This window comes from Macaca nemestrina, chromosome 8 (assembly GCF_043159975.1).
Source record: "Macaca nemestrina isolate mMacNem1 chromosome 8, mMacNem.hap1, whole genome shotgun sequence".
NCBI lineage: Eukaryota > Metazoa > Chordata > Mammalia > Primates > Cercopithecidae > Macaca > Macaca nemestrina.
Window position 1 is genome coordinate 98,399,736 of NC_092132.1, and position 25,447 is coordinate 98,425,182.

The 25,447-nt window shown below is 46.2% G+C and overlaps 1 long non-coding RNA gene across 3 annotated transcripts in view; it reads left to right on the plus strand.

Moving 5' to 3' along the window:
* Positions 1 to 25,447, plus strand: part of LOC105496915 (uncharacterized) — a 58,172-nt gene that overhangs the window by 3,518 nt on the left and 29,207 nt on the right. The window lies entirely within an intron of this gene.

Here is a 25,447-nt window from a genome sequence, read left to right on the forward strand (position 1 = left end):
TCTCTGCTCACTGCAACCTCAGCCTCCTGGGTTCAAGTGATTCTTCTGCCTCAGTTTTCCAGGTAGCTGGGATTACAGGTGCCTGCCACCATGCCCGACTAATTTTTGTATTTTTAGTAGAGATGGGGTTTTATCATGCTGGACAATCTGGTCTCCTACTCTTGACCTCAGATGATCCACCTGCCTTGGCCTCCCAAAGTGCTGGGATTACAGCCATGAGCCACTGCGCCTGGCCTCCACTTAAGGTTTTTTGTCCACCTTAACAGTTCAGGGCCCTGATTCCCTTCTGGATGTAGGCCTGCATTCCTAATATCCGCCATTGTGGGCCTGCCTTGATTGTTAAGCAGTTCCAATTCAGCTAATATGCTGATTGGATTTACCTAGGCTGAGCTAATTGAACAGATTCACCTGGGCTGGGCAAATTGGCTGATTAGACTCACCTGAACTGGAGGGATGCCACTGGAAGAAGCCTTTGACCTAGTTTTCATCTGGGTTTTACAGACATACTCACAAAATTGACATTACATAGACATACTCATATAATCCTGTGTGTGTGTTTATGGGTCTTTCTATTTATACAAATATCTACAAAGAAAAGCTCCAAGAGAAACCTAGGTCAGATGTCTTTTTTGTTTCCAGCCCCTCCATCCCAGATGTTTCTGATCAGTCAATTAGCTCAGTCTAAGTGAATTCAATTTGAGCCACACACCACTTCCCGTTCTTCTACCCATAAAAAAGCCTTTGTTATTTGGCACCTGAGGTTTTCTTCAATTCAAGAGCTCCTCAAACCTGCCCAGTGGTGTTATGGCCATCCAGCTAGGACCGTTAAGCTGTATGGCCATACAGCCACACCAGTAGGTGTAGTCTTTGATGCACAGAGCCAACAGGGCCACCTTTGGCACTTGGGCACATGTTCACTCTAATCTAGTTGCCTTTTGCCAAGGAACCATGTTTCCTCACATTTGCTTTCAGTGCTGCAGTTTATCTTCAGGAAACAGACTTAGAGTTTTTTTCTTTACCCAAATAGACCCTTCTCCAGCAACAAGAGTGTACTTGTCAGGCCGGGTGCAGTGGCACATGCCTGTAATCTCAGCACTTTGGGAGGCCAAGGCAGGTGGATCACCTGAGGTCAGGAGTTCGAGACCAGCCTGGCCAACATGATGAAACCCTGTATCTACTAAAAATACAAAAAATTAGCCGGGTGTGGTGGTGCATACCTGTAATCTCAGCTACTTGGGAGGCTGAGGCAAGAGAATAACTTAAGTCTGGGAGGCAGAAGTTGCAGTGAGCTGAGATCATGCCACTGTACTCCAGCCTGGGTGACAGAATGGGACTCCATCTCAAAAAACGAACAAACAAAATTGGGTGAAGGCCTTTGGAACTAGGTCTGGTTCATCTCTGGCCTGGTGTCTACTGGAAGGAAAAGGGTCATGACTGACCTGGCAGTGAATGACTCCCATGGCCTTAGTGAATTTACTGCTGAAAGAAGTGAGGAGAAAAGATCAATCATTCCTTAGTATACATTGAATGCATCAGGATGTATTTAGAGTATATGTTCATTTGTGTACTATTGTAGATATCATTTATAGAGCACATAGGTCTTTACATGTATGGAAGCTTTTTTTATATTATTATTTTAATATCTAGCAATACTTTTACCTTGTATCTCTTTTACTCTGTATGAATATTGATAGATATACACATATATGGATATAGATATAGACAGATAAACACAGGCATAGAGTATTATATGAGATGCTTATGGAAATATTCAGTATACATTGAATATTTCCCAACAGATGTTTTCAATACTCCAGCTTATCCTAAGGGCACAGATCTTGTCTTTTTTCTCTCCTATACGGTTCAATACCATCCCAGGATGGAACACAACCACAGAATGTTGTCCATATAAAGATAAAGCTTCACCTTCAGACAAAAGGTCCAGGAAGTGAGCAAGCTGTGCTGCCATATAAGGCGCCATGTCCTGCTCAGCACCTCAGGGCCCTGCGCTCCTTCTTGAGGGATGTCTGTGTTCTTTGCATCCATTCTTGTTGGCCTGGCTTGATGCTTCAGCAGTGTCAAGTCACCTCATTGGCTGACTGGACTCACCTGGCCTGAGCTAATTGGCTGATTTGACTCATCTGGGCTGCAGGGGCTGGAACTTGAAATGACCTTTAACAGATTTTATTTGGGGCTTTTTTACACAGACATACTTACAAATGAGCATTACATAGACATATAATGCTGTATGTGTGTGTTTACTTATGTGCCTATCTATATACAAACGAAAGCCCCATAAAAAACTAGGTCAGTGGTCATCGCTACTGCTCCAGCCCAAGTGAATCCAATTGGCCAATTAGCTCACTACAAGTGAATCTAATCCAAGCCACACACCATACTCCATTCTCCTACCTGTGACAAAGTCTGTGTTACCTGGCACCCAGGTGTTTTTAATTCAAGGGCTCAGGAAACCAGCCCAGTGGGGTTCTGTTCATCCAGCTAGGACTGGGAAGAGCTGGCTAACATCGGTGGGTAAAGCCTTTGACAAAAAGAACAATTGGCCTGACTGAAACAGCCAGTTTTGGCCCTAGAGTGCATTTTGACCCCAGCCTGTTGTCTTTTGCCCAGGTACCGTGCACCCTAACATTTACTCTCAGTACAACAGTCTATTTTCCGGGAATAGATCTAGGCTTTTCTTCCCATAACAAAAAAGACCTTTCTCCAGCCAGCAAAAATTAATGACAGGAGTGTATTCCTACATCACACATTTATAGAAAAAATAATAAAGCTCCTGTCCTGATGAAAAGTCTGAAGAGAAGTCGTCAGCATTCTCAGATTTGGGTGAGGGTCTTTGGACTGGGGCTGGTTCATCTCTGGCCTGGTGCTCACCAGAGGAGGAAGGATTAACATCAATGTGGCAATGAATGATGCTTTGGCCTTAATATGTTTTCTACTCACAGAAGAGCAACAAAAATGAATGGTTTTCTAGTATATATGAAATGCAGCAGGATGTATGTCAGAGTATACCTTTATTTGTGTACTATTGTGGATATAACTTATAGGGCACACATGTCTTCACATGTATGGAAGTTTCTTTTTATATTATTTTCACTGCCTCCACCTATCAATACTTCTATTTTCTATAGTATTACTCTGTATGAATATAGACAGATATAGATAGGTAAATAAACACACACACATACATGATGATACGAGCGTGTCTTTGGAAATATTCATGTGTAAATACAATGTTCCCCAGCAGAGGTTTTCAGTACCCCAGCCTATTGTAAGGCCACAGACCTATATTTCTTCCCTTCTATATTACTGAGTATTATTCCAGAATGGAACAAAATCATAGAACGCTGTATGTATAAACATAAAACATCAGCTTTAGAGGCGGTGCCTGGGAAGTAAGTGTGAAGTAGTGGCATGTAATGTCCACTTCTAAGTGTGTACTTGAGAGAACTAAAAACACATTTACATTTACATAAACACCTGTATATCACTGTTCATAGCAGCAGTATTCATAGCCAAGAGAGGGAAAAACCCAAGTTGGTCTGTCCATCCAGTGGGGTATCATTGAGCCATAAAGGAAATGCAGTGCTGATGCGTGCATGCCACAGAACAGAAATGCCTTGAGAACATGGTGCTAACTGAACACAGCCAGGCACAGAGGGCCACACACCGCTTGATGCCATTCCTAGGAAAGGCCAGAATAGCCAGATCCATAGGGACAAAATATGGATTGGTGGTTTTTCTTGTCTGGGGGTGGAGTGGCTGCTTAATGGACATAGAGTGTCTTCTGGAGATGATGAAAATCTTTCTGAATTAGGTAGCATTGATGTTTGGAGAGCATTGTGAATATACTAAATATCTCTGCCTTGTATACTTTAAGATGGTTAAAATGAGTTTTATTTTATGCAAATATTATCTCAATAAAATAATATTCAGCAAATGATTTAGAAAGGTTAGTTAATGCCTGAGAACCACGTGAAGCTCATGGGAAGATGCTCTCCCACTGGAGTCTCATTTTCTCTGCTGTCAGTCAGGCAGCCTGGGCGATGCCTTGGCATGGAGCAGGGCAGCAGGCTCCCTGACTGCTTTGAGGATGGAATGGGAGTTTGTTGGTGGTGCTAGCTTGGCTGCTGTGAGTGCGATGAAGATGGCTGCAGCGTGCCCTTGTCTACTCATGAACAGGTTCCTTCCACTTCCTCCTCCACATCCCAGGCTCCAGCAGCTTGGTGTTATCTGGGGCCCAACAGTCAGAAGTTCAAGGAGCAGATGTTTAAAGGTGGGAGGTCAATTCCGAGGGTCTTCCTCTAGGGAAGTTACCAAGTTGGTGACAGATCACTCGTCAAGTGGTGCAGTGCACAGCAGTAGGGTCCACAACAATGGCTCAGGAACTGGGTTTTCTGGGTGAACCGTGGCGCAGCATGGTGTGCACGACCCTGTCTGAAGCTCATACTTCCTATGCACCACCTACTTGCTTCTCCTCCCTGTCTCCCTTTCTGCAGCTCCCAGTAGGTGAAGGTCATGGCCCTCTGTCCTCTTGGCCTCGTGCTGCCTGTGGCTGTCTCTGAGGTGGGTCAGGGCCAGAACTTGTGGACAGACTCCTGCTTTCCTCCATGGACTTTTAGAAAATAACTATTTGCAGTCACAGCAGACCTTTATTTTTCTATTCTCTATTCAGAAACTCCTACAATTTTTTCTGAATTTTTTAGATGAGAATCTTTCAAATGTTGTTCAACAATCACAACCTCCCCTTGCCAGGTACTATTTGAACACCTTTGGGTGTCCTGTGGCAACACCTTTTGTTAATTTATAGTGCATGTGGAAAATCAGATCTTAATGAGAGTTTGCCCAGTCTCTAAAGCTGGCGATAGCTTGGCCTGGCCACCCTACCCTGAGCTCCACCTCTGAGGCCTTCTGCCCTTACCCCTCTCCCAGAGGCCACGGTCCTTTGGCCGGTTGTCCACACCAGTGCAGGTGCTACATGGCTGCATGTCGCATGGCAGGCTTCACTCCCCAGCCATAGGTGGATCCTGAGGCAGGCTGCCACATCTGGGTTTGCTCTATGTGGAAACCTGCTGTGTGTCCCGTTACCTCTTCTTGAACCCCATGTAGTTCTGCTCAGGGCTGTGGACATCCCACTGCAGCTGGAGGCCAGCTCCCCAGGCTCCCCAGGTGGTGCTGTCTCCCTGGCTTCAGAGGCAGTACCCACTCTTGGCCCTTGACTGGGCCTACCTTGTCTATGACTTTGAGTAATGCCTCTTCCAGAGAGCCATTCCCACCCCACTCATGAACAGACCTTGCCTCCTCAGGACACTGCTTTTCCCATCTGACCTTTTTTCTTGCTTCTTGGGGCCAGAGCCTTATTTGTCACTAAATAAACTGCAGAGTCCCATGCAGCAGAGGTGTCCTGTTTTCACTCTGTGGCCACCTGGAGCACACAGCAGCTGGTTCACAAGAAGGGCCCAGCAGACACTCAGAAAGTGATCAACACAAGTGACTTGAAGATTGGAAGAGGAGCTTCTGCAAAATGTACGGTAATAGATTAGTTTCTCCACAAAATACTTTCTCAGGAGAGTTTTGAAAAGCAAATGTCAGTCTTCTTGGTTCACAGTTCTACTGCTAGTCAGTGGCAGAGGCCGGGTTTGAACCCAGGTCTGTCCAAGTCTTGCTGATGTACATTGCTGCCTCCTCTTCCATCTCAGCCACAGGAAATATGACGTGGTTGCTCATCTTGGTATATTTGGAGTCTCCTGACAGCCTGCTCCCCACTGGCCTCCACCCCCAGACCCACGTTGGAGTCTTTTCTGCTGATTCACCTGTCCAGGGGCTGCTTCCCCTCCAACTGACAGCCACAGCCCAAGCTTTGGGGCATTCACCCAGCACCTCCTCTTGTTGTGTAAGCAGAGAAGTGCTCTAGAAATCCCAGAAAGCATTAACCCTGCCTTTTTAAGGTCATTTCTGCCTTGGTCAGCTCTTAAAGTGCAAGAGGAAATAAGCAGCCCAAACCTGACATTTCTCAAGTCGAGAGTCAGTTCTTCAAGCCCCCAGTCCCAGCGAGGGAGTGAGCTGCCAAGTTAACATAATGGTGCCTTCTTCTACCTATCAGAGGCAACGTTGGGGAGGCCAGACTGCAGCTTTAGAGCTTACTCCCTGGGCCGTTCCTTTGATTGGTAATTATTTTCGCCTTCGCTTTTCTCATTCTCTGGTTTTGTATCTGTTTGGATTTTTTTTTTTTAAAGAGAACGGTGTAATGACACTTGGAGGTATTTAAGATTGGAGGTAGAAGGCGTAAAGACAGCTGTGCATCATGCTGAGTCAGGTGACCCCGGCTGACAGGGTTGGGAGAGTGAACTAATCCCTCTCTCGGGCCCTGCTCCTGCCCCTTCTGAGCCTGCAGCTACGCACAGAGTGGGCAGGAGCCAAGGAGGAGTGACTGTACCCTCTCTCACCTCCTAGTGTCCACCTGTGCTGCTGGAGCTCACATGCTCATCACAGAGGTGGGGCTGGGGCTGGCCCTGCAGGAAGCACCTGCGAGGTATACAGGGCTCGGGTTTAAATGGAGACCTCAGCAGGGCTTGTGACCTGCTGAGCTGTTCCCTCATCTGGAACCTGGGGACCTAGTGGTGGCACTGCTTTTGTGTTAGATTACTGTGGAGATTAAGTACAATCATGTGTGCAGGAGCACCCTTTAGACTGGAAAGCTCTGCCTGGATGTGAGGCCAGCGTAACTACTCAAGAGATGAATTGTTGAGTTCAGACTCTTACGAGGACCCTGGCTGCGGACCTCTTTTGCTTTCTTCTTTAGTCCCATATAGATTTAGGAAAAGAAATCATAAACTGAATTTCATCTGGCTCTCCATCATGGAGGGCTCTTCAAGCTCTACCTTGGCTTCTCTGCACACCTAGACTCAGAGGGTGGATGCTGCTCTTTCAGGCCAGACATGGGAGGAAGCTGAGACTTCCTGCACATTCACTCATGTGCTTTGCACTTGGCATGCGTCTTATTACATTCTCCACAGCCCCATTAAATAATGGAGATATTGATGATGGTCTTATTTTCATCAAGAGAGGGTGGAAGGTCACAGGTGCATCCTGTGCTCAGACCCACTCCACAGTCAGCTGCAGCTGGGGATTTGTACGTGGGTTGATTGAATCCCCTCAACCCCATGGATCCCCAGGTTTCCTTGTTCTCTCCAGAAGCAGCTGTTGATTTTCCCTCTCAGGAGGATCTCGAGGCTCTCTGTGAGCCTGCAGCAGCCATGCCAGCCTCCGGGGTGTGACTGGGGGCTCCAGTGGCAGAGATGGCTTCGCTTATGGTCAGAGTGGGCCTGCTCCCTGATGTTCTTTCTTGGCACCGAGCTGACATAGACACCTGAAAATGTACAGCTTTGCTTCTGCTCCATCTGGGAGCCTTGGCCTTCTGGAAGAATATTCCTGAAACCAGTCTGTGCTCTGTCCAAAATTTTACCACCACATCGTGGGGCTGCCTCGTGGCTCTCTGCCAGGCCCCTGTAAACATAGCTCTGTGCATTTCCCATGACTCGGGAGCGTGTGCATATGGCTTGGGAGGTTGTCCTCGCAGATGGTATTCTTTCAGAATCCGCGGGTTCTTCCAGAGTGGAGCAGGGCAGGCTCTCCTCAGCAGGGCTCCAAGCGGCCTACAGGCGATGGAGGCTTCCTCAGCTCCCTCCAGCCTCCCAGGCCCGCTCCCACCCTCTGCTTCCAGCTTCCAAAAGCCCCATCCAGTGTGTGTCTGCTTTTCTCTAGTACATGGGTCTCGAACCTCCCAACACCTAGCTCGGCCCCTGTCGTCCTTCCTACCCTCTCCTTAAGGCCCAGGCGTCCTGTCCCCTCTCTCTGTGGTGTGTGCAGGAGCAGCTGAGAGTGAGCACTCCAGGGCCACCTCCAGGCCTCGCTTCTTACATGGGGCTGGCCACTCAGGAGCGACACAACAGGGACTGCTTAGGGCCTCGTGGGGAAGCATGCCGGGAGAGGGGTTACTGGGGCAGATGCCCCTCTGCCTTCCTGGAATACAGGAGGGGAGCTGATGGACACAGGGTCACAGAGTTGTCACAGAGTTGTGGTGCGAGGGGGACGTGAGGGCCAGCAGGAAGAGCAAGGCTGGGTTTAGCCTGGGGCAGTGAGGGACAACGGGTCTGATGATGCGGAAGAAGCTCTCTGGGTCAGATGCTTGGCACTCTTGAAGGCAGAGGAGGCAAGAGCACGGCTGTCTGCGGGATGAGGAGGAGCAGGGCGTGGGGGACTGGGTGGGGTAGGGGCGGGGCAGGCGGGAGGCAGGCTGAGGAGGCCTCCTTTGAGCGCAGCGGGAGGCCCAGGCGGAGGGACAGTGTGGGTGGGATGAGTCTGCAGATGGAGCTGACATCAGGGAAGAGATGGGCTTGTGTTTGTCCTGTAGAGAGGTGAGTGTGCTGGACAGCGGAGCAGCAGGGAGGTGGCAGAGACTGTGGCAGTTGCTCATGGGAGACAGTGGCTCGGCCTTGGACCGGGTCCCCGGGGTAGGGCAGATAGCCTGAAGCCTGGGCTCTGTGGTTGTCCTGGAGGCCTTGCTGAGGGGCTGCATGTGGTGGGAACAGAGGCGTCAGGGAGGAGCCACTCCCTGGCTCAGGGAGTGGGGGGTGGGGGGTGGTGGTGCTTTTCCCAGAGCAGGGGAAGGACCCAGGCCTCTCTTGGCAGCCTGTGGCTGGGGTGCTCCCTGCCTAGAGCCTTGGACCCCTGGTCTGACCTCTTCTTTTGCCTCCTTTCCGAGCTCGTTTGGCTTCTTCTGGCTCCCGTAGTCCCGGGTGCTGACCTGGGTTGGTTTTCACTGTCTCTGGGTCCCCACTCAGGTTTGGATCCTCAACTGCCGGTATTCCCAACACCTCCCTCCAAAGGTGCCTCCAAAGGTACCTGGAGGGCAGGCTCTGCCCTTCCTGGTCTGTGGCCCATGGGACCCTGGCTTCCCTCCCATTAGATTTCTGCAAATATGCCCTGTGGAGAGCAGAAGCCCAGGGCACAAGGAGCATTCCACACCACAGGATCATGGTGTGAGTTGCCCTCTCTGCCCTGGAGGACCAGAGTATGGCAGAGCTGGTGAAGGGTGGGCAGGGCCTCCCATGCCTACTGATGGCGCCACCTGCGCCTGGCCAGGCGGGCCTCTTGTGAGCTTCATCCCACATCTCTCCGTGTGCTTCTCTACACTCAGTGGTGCCCCTTTTCATTTTTGTTGAACAATATTTTGGAAACTGAAGCCTCGCTTGGTGACAGCTGGTGAAACAGGAGCCAACCTGTGGCTGGAAGGCTCCGCTGCACGGGCAGGAGGGAGCCCACATGGGCCTTGCTGCTTCCTGTCCAGCTGAGAGATTGGTGAGTGCACCCTGGCTGGGGTGTGGTGGCTCTTCCTGTGCTCTGCTGGACAGCCACCGTCTGCTCATGATAGGTCCTTCAAGCCGTGCCTGCTGGAAATGAGGCATCCCCGTCCCGTCCTGTGGGTGGCAAGCCCGCTGTTCACAGAACCTCATCAGCTCGGGCTTGTGCCCAGCCCCAGTGCGTGTGATTCGCCTTCTGGGCCAGGAGCAGAGCCTGGTGCCCACTGCAGTGCCTGTCCATCTAGTGGGAACTGCAGGCCCCTGCCCCGTGGTCTATGTCAGGGACTTTCTCTGCACCCATTCTGTCTGTGGCCCTTCGCAGCTCGCTCTCTTGTGCACTTGACAAGCAGACACGTAGAACCTTCCTTCAGCTTCTGCAGACTCCCTGATGAGGTATGAGGGGGCGAAGATGGGTCCACTTCCTCCTGCCCCTGGGGGCTGCAGGACGTGCTCTGTGCAGGCCTGGGGCTGTGGGGGAGGCTGAGTGTGCTCCGTGGTGGGAGTCCGGCTGCGTCCTTGTGCTTCTCTTCCTGGCAGACTTGTAGTGAGCCAGTTGTTTGGCGGTGGCTGGGCTTAGGTGACTCCTGACTGAGGTGTCTGCCCTCTAGCGCTGTGGGAGTGCTCTGTGGGTCAAGCATGACTGTGTCCTAGGGGACGTGGCAGCCTCCCGTACATGACTCGGTTACTTGAGGTGGGACTTTATCCATCTGTAAAGTGGAGAAGTTAAAAAATCATGTGTAGGGGTGGGTTCTGATCTATGTTCCTCAGATCTCCAAGAATAAAGGTGCTTTTAGAGATTTTGCAAAAGTTCAAATAAAATTGTGTGAATATTTTCCTGGTTTTATGTCAAACTGTCCTTATTAAAGAACACTGTGCACGTGCAGCCTTACTGATGTCTTCACCCACCAGAAGCTGCCAGCGAGCTAAGGAACACTGTGGGTTAGAACGGGGCAGTCATAGAAATGGAGCCTTCGGATAATCCTCTGCCCAAGTGTGAACATCGTGTCCTCATGTTACTGACTAGAAGGCTATCTTCATTTGGGCTCTTATAACAAAAATATCATAGACTGGGGATCTGGACAAACATTCATTTCTCACAGTTCTGGAACTGAGAAGTCCAAGATGGCAGCAGCGGCAGGTTTGAGCTCTGATGAGGGCTCTCCTGGTTTGCAGATGACTGGCTCCTGTCCTCCCAGGGCACAGAGGGAGAGAGGAAGCAGCACTCTCATGCCCCTTCCAAGGATGCTCAGCCCACCAGGAGGGCTCCACCTCCATGACCTGATTACCTCCCACAGGCCCTGCCCTCAAAGAGCATCGCTTTGGGATGAGGGTTTCAATGCACGAATCCGGGGGCACAAGCACTCACTTCACAGCAAAAGTTGTACTTAACTTAGAATTTTTCTGATTTTGCCTCTGGGCCTGGTCATAGCTGTTAAGGCAGATGTGTACCCTGTGTATTTACACACCAGGCCTGATTCTGGCATTGTGACTGTAGTGCAAGGCCCCTCCAAACACCATCCCAAGCATTGAGTCAGGGTCCAGAGAGGGTAAAAGTTTCTCCTCAGATGCACAGCACCAGTCTGTCGGGCCTTTCTCAGAGCCAGTCTGTCATGGCAGCCTCACCGTGGGCTTCTGCAGTCCAGGGCCCCATGGTTTCCAGGGAGTCTTGGGATGGCTGTGTTTATTGTTCTTCCCGTGCCTTGGTGAGTGCTCAGGGTGGGTTGGGCATTGGGAGAAGGTAGACAAAAAGCATGTGGTATTCATGGGTCATGCATGGGAAGGGCCATATAAACAGTGCCTTGAAGGAACTCACTGAAGTGTTTCCTGCTTCTTAGGAATGTACTGTCTCCTTTCATTGTTCCTTGAGAGTGGATTCTTAGGCTGAGGGTTTTCTGATGGAGATCGAAGTGGCCTGCAGTGGCTGGTCTGAGTGGAGAGGTGGAATTGCAAAAGCTGAGTTCTGGTTTCTTTCAGTAGATGCTGGCTCAAAAAGACAGTGATCGATAAACACACCCGACTTCTGCTTTAAGAACTGAGACTATACTCTAAACTCCCAAGGTTCACAGCAATGCCAGTGAACCTCAGAGTTCAACCTAAGCATGGAACTAGAGACTTCACATCATATTTTTTTTTTTTTTTTTTTTTGAGATGGAGTCTTGCTCTGCCGCCCAGGCTGGAGATGCAGTGGCGCGATCTCAGCTCTCTGCAAGCTCTGCCTCCCGGGTTCACGCCATTCTCCTGCCTCAGCCTCCCGAGTAGCTGGGACTACAGGCGCCCACCACCTTGCCCGGCTAATATTTTGTACTGTTTTAGTAGAGATGGGGTTTCACCATGTTAGCCAGGATAGTCTCGATCTCCTGACCTCGTGATCCTCCCACCTCGGCCTCCCAAACTGCTGGGATTACAGATGTGAGCCACCGCGCCCAGCCTAGAGGCTTCATTTTTATGGGTTTTCTCTTCTTTACTTCAGAAGAAAGGCTGAGGTTGGATGGAGAGAACATTCCCAACAGAGAAAAGCCACCAGAGTGGGATGCTGATGTTAGGGATCAGTGCTCTGGGATTTGGCTTCTCAAATGCTTCTAAACTGCAGAGAGATCCCTGCTGGGGTCTGGGGAGTGGGTAGTCAAGCCTTTTCTGACCCAAGGGTATGTGCTGTCACCCATTTGCACACTAGGATAGGAAGGGTCATTTGTTGGCCATGGTTTGAGAATCTAGTTTGGGGGCCTCTGGTCTGGATTCTGGAAGCATCTGAAGACTGCATGCAGGCTGGGAAAGGTCGACTGCTTCTGGGGCAGTGCATTCCAGCCCTTCTTTCCACTCAAGGACTTTGTTGTTAACTGTCCCTGCTGTCCTGTATCCTCAGGACTCTGCCTCCGGTACTAGACAGCCCTTGAGCACACAAGCACAGACAGCTCCTTGACTTCCTGTCCACTCCAGCTTAGCCCCGTTCTCTACTCTCCTTTGCAGCTGAGAAAACATCCTGAGAGGCTGTGCATGCTTTCTGTCTTCCCTCCTCTCCTGATCTCCAGCCCTTTACGTAGGCTCTACCTGGTTTGCTTGTCCTCTTCTGACTTTGCTCTTTGCCTCTGGTGGGCAAGCCTTATGCCTCCTTGCTGGCCAGAAGCACACAAGGCTGCTTCCACTGTCTGCCCATAGCTGGTGCCAGGAACACTCCCGAGGTCTGAATGCATCCATCCATCTCAGCCCACCCAGCAGCCCCTCACTCCAGCTCCTCCCTGCCTGCAGTTTCCTTCTCCCACAGCTCATCGTGTAAGGAAGCATCTACTCTCTTGTTTGCTTATGGTCTGTCTTCTGCCTCAGTCAGTTATGAAGTTGTCGCCTCTAAACTCCACACTCTTTTCTGTGCTCAGCTTTGCAGTGCTGAGACCTGAAGACCATGTTCCTGCTTTGACAGCTGGTGCCTTTCTCCATCCCTGCCACAGGGGACACTAGAGAGAGCTCCGTGGTGAGATTGCAGGTGCGGCCTGGCTCTGCCCTTGTAGGTAGCTACACTGAAGTGTCACGGCCTCCCACCCTCCAGCAGCTGATTCCAGCTTACAGTTTCTGCAGCTCTCAAAACTGCCTGCTCTGGCAGACTGGTGCCCTGTCCTGGTGAGTCCAGGCTTTCCAGGGTCTCCCTCCCAGCTCAGACACCAGCAGAGCCTCCCTCAAAGGTCTCAGTTTCCATTCTGTGGGGGCCCTCCTCTAAGTTTCTAAATTCTAATGACTTCAACATCTTCCTTTTGTTCCCACAGCTCAAGGCATGGGAGTTGCTTCCTGAGTTGCTGCCTCCTTGAGGCCTTGAGGTTCCCTTTTTTTCCCCTCTGTTACCTGAGTACCCACACTTGATACTAAATTCTCTCTGTTCCTGTACATGTGTGGCATCTTTGCCTGAAATTCCTACCCCAGCAGAGCGAGGGCCTGGTGAGATGAGGCTGGCTGTGGTGTCTGATCTCTGCTCTCTGGTGCCTTGGACGATGTGCAGCTGGCCTTCAGTCCGTGTTCCGCCTGTTGAGTGGATTGAGCGAAGGAGTCCATGAGTCAGGTCTGAGTGGTGAATGGGCCTGAGCAAGGCTCTGCAGAGAGTATTCCAGAGGATTAGCTTCTGTTATATTTCAAGGTGGAGTCTTAAACTTTAGTTCTGTCCTTTAGGAAAATTGGGCACTAAACATCGGGCCTTGGGAACATGGCCCCGAAGATGCAGGCCGGGCTGCCTGCCACACTTTCCTGCCTGCAGCCTGAGGGTCCTTGGGTACACAGGTCTTGGCTGCCCACTGTGCTGTCCTGCCTGCTGTGGGGGTCTCTGTTATGAACCTGTGTTCCTCTGGCTTTATTTCTTCCCATTCTCGCTTAATGACATGGATTTCACTACAGGGAGATGAAAGGGTTTTTTTTTTTTTTTTTTTTTTTTGATGGGGGATGCTATTTGATTTTCATTTGTTATCAAAATGATTATAGCAATACAAACTGAAATGGCAAAGGATGCAAAATTACACATAATTGGATAACCCAAATAACCACATAAAGTACTTATTCCTCCATATCTCTGTCCAGCCTTTGTCCTTTTGTGTATGGATGAAATTACTAGTACTATTTTGAACTCTTTATGTTTTTTAACCTAAATATCCAAAGGACTTTCTGTCTTAGCATATACTCTGCATTGGCACAGTAGTGCACAAGACAAACTGGGATCTAGCTAGGTGATCAATGTAAAACACTGAAACAGAATATTGAAATAAAGGCCAGGTGTGGAGGCACATGCCTGTAATCCCAGCACTTTGGGAGGCCGAGGCATGTGGATTGCTTGAGCTCAGGAGTTTGAGAATAACCTGAGCAACATGGTGAAAGCTCATCTGTACAAAAAGTAAAAAAAAATAAATAAAAAAATTCAGTGGTCACGGTGGTGGTGCACATCTGTAGTCCCAGCTGAGGCTGAGGTGAGTGGACTGCTTGAGCCTGGGAGGTGAAGGCTGCAGTGAGCTCTTACCATGCCACTGCACTTCAGCCTCAGCAACAGAGTGAAACCATGTTTTAAAAAAAGAAAAAATTCTGGGCACAGTGCTTCACACCTGTAATCCCAACACTTTGGAGGCCAAGGTGGGCCGATCATGAGGTCAGGAATTTGAGACCAGCCTGGCCAACATGGTGAAACCCCGTCTCTGCTAAAAATACAAAAATCAGCCAGGCGCAGTGGGATGTGGCTGTAATCCCAGCTACTCAGGAGGCTGAGGCAGAAGAATCGCTCGAACCTGGGAGGTAGAGTTCGCAGTGAGCCAAGATCACACCACTGCACTCCAGCCTGGGCAACAGAGCAAGACTCCATCTCAAAAAAAAAAAAAAAAAAAAAAAAGGAAAGAAATAAAAACATTGAACAATGAGATAAAAAGTTAAGAAACAGAATACCTTTTGTGTAAGCAACTAAATTAACATGTGATGGTTCTTGGCAAAATCCCTCCCATGTTAGCTTTCCTGTTGAGCAATGTTTTCTTGAGGCTGGAGCTCCTTGGATACAGTGTAATGACAATTCCTTCCATTAAAAGGCCCCTTCAGGCTGGGCACAGTGTCTCATGCTTCTAATCCCAGAACTTTGGGAAGCCAAGGCAGGTGGATCACTTGAGCCTAGGAGTTCAAGATCAACCTGAGTAACATAGCAAGACCCTGTCCCTATAAAATATTTCAAAATTAGCTGGGCATGGTGGTGCCCATGTAGCTACTTTGGAGGCTAGGGTGGGAGAATTGCTTGAGCCAGGGGGTTGAAGCTGCAATGAGGTATGATCACACTGCTCCACTCCAGTCTGGGTGACAGACTCCATCTCAAAAACAACAACAACAAACACAAAAAGGTCCCATTGTCAGTTCTAGATCTCAGAGCTTTCCTACCAGAAGGTGACATAAACCCACTTCTTTTCAAGTAATCCATCACACCAGGGCAAAGTATAACCATATGTATGTGTCAATGTACCACAGGCTGGGGGTCTTCAGGCAACAGAAATTTACTCTCTCACAGCTCTGGAGGCCAGAAGCGTGGAATCGAGGTATTGGCAGGGTGGGTTTATTCTGGAGGCCCTGAGGAAGAATCTCTCAGGCCCCCTCCAGCCTCTGGGACTTTGCCCACTATCCTTGACTTCCCATGGCTCATAGACCACTCCAGTCTCTGCCTTGTGATCATGTGGCTTCCTGTCTGTCTCAGCTTCTTCTTTTCTTATAGGGACACTACTCATTGGGTTTAGGACCCATCCTAAACCCAGGACAATCTCATCCCAATCCTAATGCAATGACATCTGCAAAGACCCCATTTTCAAGTAAGGTCCCATTCACAGGCACTGTGGTTAGGACTTATCTTTTGGGGGGACACTATTAAGCCCCTCCAGAGGGGAAGGTAGTATGTTTCTGTGGTGGACCTTGAAGCTGAAAGGGTGAGTCGCAGGCACAGGGATGAGGTGTCATCCCAGACACTGACCCTCAGTTGAGCTGCTCAAGATCTGTGGGAAAAGTGATTCTGCCCATGTTTCCTGCAGCCTGTGGAGGTGTAGAAACATCCTCAGTGCAGAAGCCTCTCCTCCCACTGCTGGATTCACATGGACACAACAAAGCAATGGATCTGGATTCTGGAAACGGGGCAGCCGCCAGTGCAGCTGTCCCATCCCTGCCCTTGCCAGCCTGCTTTCCGCACCTCGTGTCCAGTTGGTGGTGCGGCCTTCAAGGTGTCTCCATCTGATCTCTGCTCTTCTGCACCCACACATGCTGGGTGCCTTGTTGGAATGGGGAGTGGAGCTCCAGGATAATGGTTTAGGCTGCAGAGTTGGAGCAGGCCCCAGAGGTGCACAGAATCTGCAGGCTTTGGTGACATTGCTGCCCAGGGAGAGCCAAGGCAGAATTCTTCAAATGCCCCTGCAGGGCCTTTTGGGAGCTGCCCACACAGCCTGAGAGCCTCTCAGGCAGGACTCTCAATCCCTTGAGATGACTCCTGGGCCAGCTACCTGGTATCATCTCCAGCTCTGCCACTGGGGAGCAAGTGGCTTCCCTTTGCTCAGATGGGGTGTGGGGTGATGGTGATCGTGCCTCCTTTGTGGAACTGTGACAATAATTGAAGGACCACACCCACAGAGAGCACCTGGGACATGGGAGTTTCCACAGACACCTGCTGCTGTTGTCAGTGAACACACCCAGGACCCCTGCCTTACCCTGGAGGCCAGATTTTGCTTTTATGTTCCTTTTTCTGGGAAGAGATGGTATAACTTTTAGAAGACTCTAACTTGCAAAAAAGTGAAGAATCCTTTATTTGTTCATATTTGAGGAAACCGAGGCCTATAAAGGCCTTCCAACTTGGAGGTCAACTTGTTATGTGAGGGACATTTACAGCATCACTTTAAAGCACTCAGGAGACACTGGTTTGACCCTCCCACCTTAATAACACTCCGCTACAGTGTTGGGGGCATGGGAGTTGCTTTGCTCTGAGCTTCTTTTGTACCCATCTTACCTCCCAGCCAGAACACAGGAGGCCTAGGAGCAGGGATTGGCAGCGCAGCTCACCAGCACTCGCTGGTCTTATGCTAGACCAGTGAGGGGCCCCAGGGTACAACCTCTGGGGTACGTCATCCCCTACTCTTGGGGCCCAGGTGGGGCTGACCAGATAGAGCCAGATGGAGCCTCCAGGTGTTTCAGTGGAGGTGGCTGCTGGTGCTGAAGTAGCACTGACAGGACCCGGCTGCTGAGGACTGGGAGCTTAGCTCTGAGGGAGCTCTGGGAGTGTCCTGCACCCTCCAGAGCACCATGTTGTGTTCTGTGTGGGGCTGGGGCATTTTCATAGGATGCTGGGTGAACTCAGGGGCCTCTTAGGAGACTGTAGAAGAGATGGAGCCCTTCTTCTCTAAGTGGAATTGGCCAGATTTAGTGAAGATTGGGGGATGCTTGGGTGGAGGTTGGTCTCCAGTGCGGTTGAGTGTCCAAGAATGAGAGTCATGGGTGACAAAGCCATGCTGCACCTGGGGTGGTGGAGAGCAGGCAGCCCTCAGCACCCTGCCCTGCAGGCCCTGCTCACTCCCAGGCAGGAGCAGTGTCTGCTCCTCTTCAGGCAGAGGTGGCTGCGGGTCTGACCACCCTACTGCCCTCAGCCTATGGCACAGTCTTCCTGTCTTCCTGCCTTAACATAACAAATACTCTGGAAGCTATTTCTGAGTCTCAAACCCAGTGACATGAGCCAAGGTCTTCAGTGGAAACTCTCCTAGTCTAAATGCCTCTGCTCAACGAGCCCTCCTTCCTTCCACTGCACCCAGCCTCCTTCTCTTTCTACTCCTCTGCACTTAGCATCTTGTGGGTCATTCCCGCCCCTCTCTATCATCAACAGCCCTGCACCTCCCGCTCCTCCCCTGAAGGCAGCTTCTCTGGCTTCCTCTCTTTATCACCTCTCAGCTCACAAATCTTCACTGCAAAGAGGCTGTCTTTGACCAACCAACAGAAATTAGGCCGATCTGTCTATTTGATTAAAATAACTCAGTACAAGCAGCAAATATTTATTTTCTTCCAATTGTTTCCTTGTGTATTACATACCTCCCTCTCTAAAATATAAACTTGACCAATATAGCCATCGTAACTACCTTATTTACCTATTTGTTTCTGGCATATAGTAACATGTTTGGGGGAGATGTGTGCACAATAAATATTTTTGAGATACTTAGATAGATGTTCTCCCATCAATCAAACTGAATGAAATGTCTGAGGCTCTTTTGATAGGTCTAAGATGTAAGTAATTCAATTATATCATTCTAGCATGGTTTGTTAAAAGGCAACTCATGGGCTATAAAGGCAGAGACAAAGTAAATATGGAAGTTTATATTATTAGTTTGGTAAATAATATTATGAAAAATCATTTAAGCTTTCCCTTAATTTATTCAGTATTGAAGAATAGATTAAAATATCAATGTTTCTCTAGCATGGGTGATCTCAATACAATGGGAGAAAGTTTGAAGTTACTTAATATTTGGCTAACTGAACTTGCTAGTCTGCATATATAACAACCCCGCAAGTCTTGGCACACTGGTCTTTTTAAATATGGACTAAAGAAAATTGGACTGACTGGAACTTTCATTCTTATTCCTCTGAATATACAGCATATTCTGAGTATAAAGATGGTGACATTTTAATCCCCCCCAAAATAAATATTCCTGGAAAATTGCATTCTATCAGTTTTCTTTGTTACCTATTTTATGTTAATTTTGGCTATGTTATATGTTTCAGAAATACCAAAATTTTCTCACTTAAACAGTAACAAGTTAATTTCAGTTAAGATTGTTTATTTGGGAAAGCTGTTTAACTGCAGCTATGAGAGGCACTGTGGGGAGGGAGTCTCCAAACTGTTAAGACAGAAAAAAATTCTCATGGAAGAGTGAATGTGAGGCATTGTTTGCTAGAAAAAGAATAAACAAGAATAATCTAGTGAGAAAGAACACAAAAAATTACAAATGTGAAAGGAAGCCTCTCTCCCTAGGAATAACAATTGTCTTCCCATCAATAGTAAAATTAGGAAAGTAAGGAGAGAGAGTAGATATTGACTTTGTAATATTAGATGAGAGGAACTGAATTTAAATTTTAGTATTCTGGCTTTACAAATTACAAATTGGATAACCTTGTGTTGACATCCTAATTTTTTGTTTTGAAATTTTGCTGAACTATGAAATCCAAAAATACTAGAAACCAACTGATACTAAAAAAGATAGAAGTGACACACAAATAAAAACAGATGCAGAAGTAACAGTGAGATATATCATTAGAAACTGTCAGATGACATGGCAGCAGAAGACGGATTCTCTGTTTAATCTCCTCAAGTGTCATGACAGACTAGTAAGACTGAGTTTGACACCTTGGTAGAAACTCTTTTGCCAAGTTGGTTTGTCATCCATTAAATTAATATTAAATTACAAGAGTTGACCAGATTAATGTTACTCCAGAAAGAAGATGAGTATTATTTTTAGATATTCAAGCAATTTTTAGAAGGTAGATATTCCAAACCACAGATACTCTATAAACTAATAGCTAGGAAATGTCACATAAAGTTGAAATAACATAGATACAGCACTGTTTAAATGGTGATATTTTACAGTTATTCAAGGATTTTTATGACAGATTCATGAATTTATGTTTTTTAATAAAAATTATTTATTAAATGTTGCTTATAGTTTGACCTAATTGATATTCATAGATCAAATGAGAAAGTAGCAAAATAGGTTTATATTGTGTTCTTAAGAGCTTAAGAATTCATTTTCTTAAATAATACATTTTAGCAAAAAAAAAAAAAAAAAAAAAGAGTTTTAAAAAAAATTACTTGGAAACTAGAATGTTTAAGGCCTGACTTCCCAAATCAGCCATGTTTAGATAACTTGGTCAAAATACCACTTAAAGAAATTGATCATTTAAAATGGCTTGTTATGTAAACAGAGAGATCTGAGCAAACTTCTTAGATTTATTAATAAAGGAAAGAAGAAAGGGAAAGAAAGAAAGGAAACAGGAAAACAAAAGGAGGGAGAAGAGATTGAAGAAAGAAAGTTGCTGAGGACAGCACAGTATAGAACAACAGTAAATTAATTTTTGAAACAATGAAGTATTTGTTTAGGTGGCTGAAGGTGTGTGTCTGGCATCCATTTGTTTGCTAAAGGGAATAATGTATGTTTGCTAAAACTTGAAAATGTTTGACATCATGCTTAAAAATTTCTTATTTTTAAGAAATAAATAACCTATTTCTTATTAATTATGTTAATAATTATTAAAAGTGAAAAGAGTATTTTATTGTAAAACCATTTGTGTAAACTTACTCACTTGTAGAAATATTGTATTTTCATTTGGTCCTGACAGTTATGAACCCATTGCTAATTTTTCAGCTAAGTGATGTAAACAATGTGTGTATTAATAAGTTTGCAAACTAGGCATTGTCAGGGCTGTGGTGTGGTAGGTGGAACTGTTAGACAGTCTCTTCATACACATAAGCCCTGAAATTTAGAGATCTGATGTCATAGAAAAATGAGTTGATTGTATGTGAAGTTATAATAAAAACTAATAGAGGCCAGGCATGGTGGCTCACACCTGTAATCCCAGCACTTTGGGAGGCTGAGGCAGGTGGATCACCTGAGGTCAGGAGTTTGAAACCAACCTGGCCAACATAATGAAACCCCATTTCTACTAAAAATACACACACACGCACGCACACACACACACACACACACAAATTAGCCTGATGCGGTGGTGCACGCCTGTATTCCCACCTACTTGGGAGGCTGAGACTGGAGAATTGCTTGAATCTGGGAGGTGGAGGTTACAGTGAGCCGAGATCACACCACTGCATTCCAGCCTGGGTGACAGAGTGAGACTCTGTCTCAAAAACAACCAACCAACCAACCAACCAACCAACCAACCAAAAAACAAACAAAAATACCTAATAGAACAGGCAGATGATTTTGCAGAATAAATGATGAATGCTAAGATGTAGAAAAATATATAAAAGACAGGATTGGAATTGAGAGCAGAAGACATAGATGTGAGTCCCAGAGGTGATTTGAAGCTGTGCAAATCAACAAGATCCTGAGATGAAGAACAAAGAAAAGGAAGAACAGGGTGACCACCAAATTCCGAGTAGGGCGCGCATTCAGGTGGCAAAGAGAAGAGAAGATGCAAACCAATATTGAGGCAAGAGAATAAACAGAGTAAAGCCCCACAGAGACCAAGACCAAACTGTAAGTGCGATGAACTGCCTTTGGCTGGTAGAAAATATAGGCTGCAGGATTAGATCTAGCCTTAATCCTTTGTCTAACTTCAGCTATTCTCTCTAACTAGACTTTCTGATCAGGAATGAAACTGAAATGGGCCATCATTGATTTATTTTATTTTATTTTATTCTATTTTTGAGATGGACTCTTGCTCTGTCACCCAGGCTGGAGTGCAGTGCTGCAATCTTGGCTCACTGCAACCTCCGCCTCCTGGGTTCAAGTGATTCTCCTGCCTCAACCTCCTGAGTAGCTGGGACTACAGGCGCATGCCACCATGCCTGGCTACTTTTTTGTATTTTTAGTAGAGACAGGGTTTCACCGTGTTAGCTGGGATTGTCTCGATCTCCTGACCTCGTGATCCGCCTGCCTCGGCCACCCAAAGTGCTGGGATTACAGGTGTGAGCCACTGCACCTGGCCCATTGATTTATTTTCTAATGCTTTATGAGGACCATTCATTATACCAGGTATTGCAATCATCATTTTCTGAGTAAAAATAAGGCCCACAAGTTTTTAAATTCTATGTAAACTAAGCAATTGTGATTTTGCATGTAAATGTAAGTACTGGTGTAGACCAATGGTCTGAAAAGAGCAGAGACGGTAGTCAATGGGTGCAGACCAAGAGAGGGCAATATCCATGGAAAATAAAGATGAAAAAATCCAACTGGCCAGCAGAATCTGGCAGCACGTTGAGCCTCTGCAAGAGAACGTTCTGCACTGAGTGCCCTGGGAACTACTTCCCCTCTGGTGGTCTGTCTTGGCACAGAGAGCTCAAGAACAGCCCTTTAACTTACCTTTTTTCTCCATGAACAGAATCCTGAGGGTCAAATTGGTTCCCATTGCTGTCTGCTCCTTGGATGAATACCAGTGCAGCCATTCACTGCAGGTGGTTATCAGTCAACACTTGCAAACATGGTGCAGATCAGTTTTCCAGCAGAAATGCATCATGAAAGGCAATTCATAAAATATATTTCAAAAGACTAAGAGATGGCCGGATGTGGTGGCTCACTGTGTAAACCCAGCACTTTGGGAGGCGGAGGTGGGTGGATCGCCTGAGGTCTGGAGTTTGAGACCAGCCTGGCCAACATGGCAAAACCCCGTCTCTACTGAAAATGCAAAAAATTAGCTGGGCGTGGTGGTGGGTGCCTGTAATTCCAGCTACCTGGGAGGCTGAGGCAGGGAGAATCAGTTGAACCTGGGAGGTGGAGGTTGTAGTTCGCTGAGATCACTCCATTGCACTCCAGCCTGGGCAACAGAGTGAGACTCCATCTCAAAAAAATAAAAATGAAAATAAAATAAAAGACTCAGAGATGTCAATAATGTCTCAAAAGAACTCTGAAAGGGTTTTAAAAGATAGATAAATCTTTACAGTTCAATTTTTTTCAGTTATCTTGAATCATTTCAACAGTTTCCTCTTTTCCTCCTCAAGAAAAGCATTTAGAAAGAATGCTTTTTTTTTTTTTTTTTTTTTTTTGCATTTTTTTTTCATCAACACACTCTGAGTACATATATACTCCAGGGGCAGACCCTGTTTTGGACTTAGAAGACACAGCAATGCGTAGGACAGACACAGTTTCTCCTTTGTGCAGTTTACATTCTAGTGAAGCAAGAAAATAAAACATAAATAGACAAAATGGTTAGATACGGTGTTAGACACAGGGAGTGATGCTGAGGAGTGAGGACTGGTGAAGGAACTAGCATCTGAACTGAAAGGTAAGCAATGGAACTGACCCAGCTGTCTAAGCATGTGAGAGGACACCCTCAGTCATAGAAAAAGCAAGTGAAAACCCTGAGATGACCTAGAGCAACAGCAACAGTGACAATAGTCTGACTGGCTCAAAGTGGGCAATGTCAGCGGTGGCAAAAATGATACAGAGCAAGCAGGCAGGTGTGGAGTCATTTATAGGCCTATCGGCCATGTGGAAAAATCTGGAGTTTGCTCTATGGGCAAAGGAAAGTCATTAAAGTGTCCTTAACAAAGAAATGGCATAAGTTGATTGACATGATGAACCTACCCAGTTTTTACATGGCAGATTCATTGCAGGAGAGCAGAACTCTGCTATGCTTTCCCTGTATGACTGCAAGAAATGGTGGTGCTGCTTTCTTTGAAAACAACAAGGGGTGAAAAATACTTCTGTGTTCAATAGGTGAAAGTAGCTCCATCTAGAACACAGCTTTTCACTAAAAAGTATCATGAATTTTCACTAGGCTCCTGATGAGGTCTTTGTTAAGCGAAACATATTTCCTCAATTTTTATACGTGAGCATATCTCCTCTTCCTATTATTTTAGCTGGAAGCAATGACAAATGTCCTAAGATGTGGAGTTTTAGCAGGAGTAATAGTGCACATATTCTCAAGTAGAGCCTTTTGGAATGATTCAGAAACCACAGCAAATTCTATAGCAAGGAGAAATGAATGTGGCAGCCTTTTATAAATTATAATGCATAAGGCAAGTAAACATTACTAGGAGTGGAATACTAGTTGTGCATAAACTAGGGAAAGCACCTGTGCTAAACTTCTGCTTTTCATTTCTTGGCCCATGAAATCTCTATTTGTAAGCAAATATCAGAAAAAGATGTTTACCATTGCAGTGATGACCAATCTATCAAAGTTGGAAGCTTTGAACTCTGAATTACTTCCTAAAATACAGACCACAAACTGGAGAGAGCTTGTATTCACCAAGGGCATTTCTGTAAGAATAAATTAAATATTATATAAAGAGACAAAGGACATAATTACTATCAAGATTGGTATATTCTTTTCTCTTGACTTTCAGAAGGAGGCACTTGAGCAAAAATGCACTTTCACCTTGTTTATATTTCTTTCACTGAAATTTATTTAACAAGCCCTTTGACGTAAATATCAGATCAGCCAATTGATGTTTAGCACAGTAGCACAAGATCATTTCATTGAAGGGAGGAAAAATTAAAGCTATATAAGAGTAACTCTGGAATGAGCCTTTAGGGTTATTAGTTAAATTAAAACATCATTTTCAATGACTACGCAAAAAATTCAAAAAGCATTTTTTTCCACTTGAAATTATCAGACTAATGCCAAAGTAGAAACATCATTTTCCCCTCAGCTCTGATTAGTATGGTGTGTAGAAAATGTATGGATAGTTTTTCAAGGTTATCAGGGCTGAAAGATGTATTGACTCCATTGTGCTACAGGGGCTCAGATCCTGAGATCTGAAGAGATGGTGCAGAGGCCCCTTGTGGTGGTTAATACAGAGTGTCAACTTGATTGGATTGAAGGATGTGAAGTATTGATCCTGGGTGTGTCTGTGAGGGTGTGGCAAAAATGATTAACATTTTAGTCAGTGGGCTGGGAAAGGCAGACTCACCCTTAATCCGGGTGAGCACCATCTAATCAGCAGCTAGTGTGGCTAGAATATAAAGCAGGCAGAAAAACATAAAAAAGACTAGATTGGCCTAGACTCCCAGCCTACATCTTTCTCCTGTACTGGACCCTTCTTGCCCTTGAACACCAAACTCCAAGTTCTTTAGGTTTGGGGCTCAGACTGGCTCTCTTTGCTCCTCAGCTTGCAGACAACTTATTGCAGGAGCTTGTCATCATGCGAGTTAATACTTAATAAACTCCCCTTTATATATATCACACACACACACACACATATAATAGGAGATATATAGGATATATATATATTATATATTAAATATCCTATTACATATAGGATATATAATAAATAATATATATCCTATATATAATAGGATAATATATATCCTATATATAATATCCTATATAGATCATATATCCTATATATATAATATATCATATGATACATATATGTGATCTATATAGGATATATATGTGATCTATATAGGATCTATATAGAATATATACATCCTATTAGTTCTGTCCCTCTAGAGAACCCTGACTGATACACCCTTCAGCTAGAGGAATGCGTGGCTCAGGTTTTTGTTTGCTAGCTGAGTACACAGATCCAAAAGGCGGCATGTCTTCATGGAGCCAAAATTAGACTTTGTTTCTCATTCCGACAACAAGTCAAACTTTACGATAACAAATATTCTATGATCTAAGTGTACCAGATCCAGAAGTTCACATTCTTCCAGATTTGTCAAGTTGGGTATGTCTTTGTTGTTACTCAAAACCAGAGTAGAACTAACTTTGAAAAGATAAAAATTACTTGTTCTGTATGACACCCAAGTAGTACTATTAATAGCTTTGTAAGTTCCCCATATGAAATGCTTAAATGAAATGTCAGTTGAAACTTCTATAATTAATAAAGCAGTTTTCCCTACTGTAGTACACAAAATTATGAATTGACCTTGAAAGAT